At 42.3% G+C, this 461-nt stretch overlaps 1 protein-coding gene across 2 annotated transcripts in view; it reads left to right on the top strand.

Moving 5' to 3' along the window:
- The window catches only part of rbm12ba (RNA binding motif protein 12Ba), a 4,582-nt gene that overhangs the window by 1,521 nt on the left and 2,600 nt on the right, over nt 1–461 (top strand). Inside the window, exon 1 of one of the 2 annotated variants that reach the window (XM_035672487.1) lies at nt 35–415. The exons of the other annotated variant lie outside the window; for it this stretch is intronic. The gene's annotated coding sequence lies outside the window, so the exon portion shown is untranslated. Of the gene's footprint in view, nt 1–34; nt 416–461 lie in introns of those variants that run through there. 2 annotated transcript variants of the gene reach the window in all.

The following is a 461-nucleotide window of genomic DNA, read 5'->3' as shown; positions in this document are numbered from 1 at the left end:
CAAAAAAGGTACATCTTATCTTATTAGACATAGGTCGGTAAAACGTATAAAAAACAAAGATAATATTGCTGTCATAAATAGCAGACAGTACATTGTGTGTGTATGCTGTTAATGCAGTGCTGATTACTGCAGAGATATACATTAAATCCTGTGTAACATTTATTTGTGGAGATGCATTGACTGTAGCCTCCACTCCGGCCCTGTAGGCGGCGGTAAAGCGCATTAAACACATTCCAGGAGCCAATTAACATAAAGGGAGGGAAAACAGTGCAGTCGGAGCTGAGCGGGGGAGGCGAGGAGGAATGAGGGTTGACCGCATTTTTCAGACCATAATCTCGGTTGACTTGAGAAAGGACAGCAACAAGACAACGCTCATAAAAAACAAGTCAGCAGTTATCCTTTGTATCCGGCTGTGGTGAGTATCTGCGCGCGTTTCATGGAGACTGAAAACTTTTTTTTTT

The sequence above is a fragment of the Morone saxatilis genome, unplaced genomic scaffold (genome assembly GCF_004916995.1).
Source record: "Morone saxatilis isolate NCDOM2014 unplaced genomic scaffold, NCSU_SB_2.0 Contig24, whole genome shotgun sequence".
In the NCBI taxonomy this organism is placed as follows: Eukaryota; Metazoa; Chordata; class Actinopteri; family Moronidae; genus Morone; species Morone saxatilis.
The sequence above is the reverse complement of the archived record's forward strand: the minus strand, read 5'-3'. Positions and strand labels throughout refer to the sequence as shown.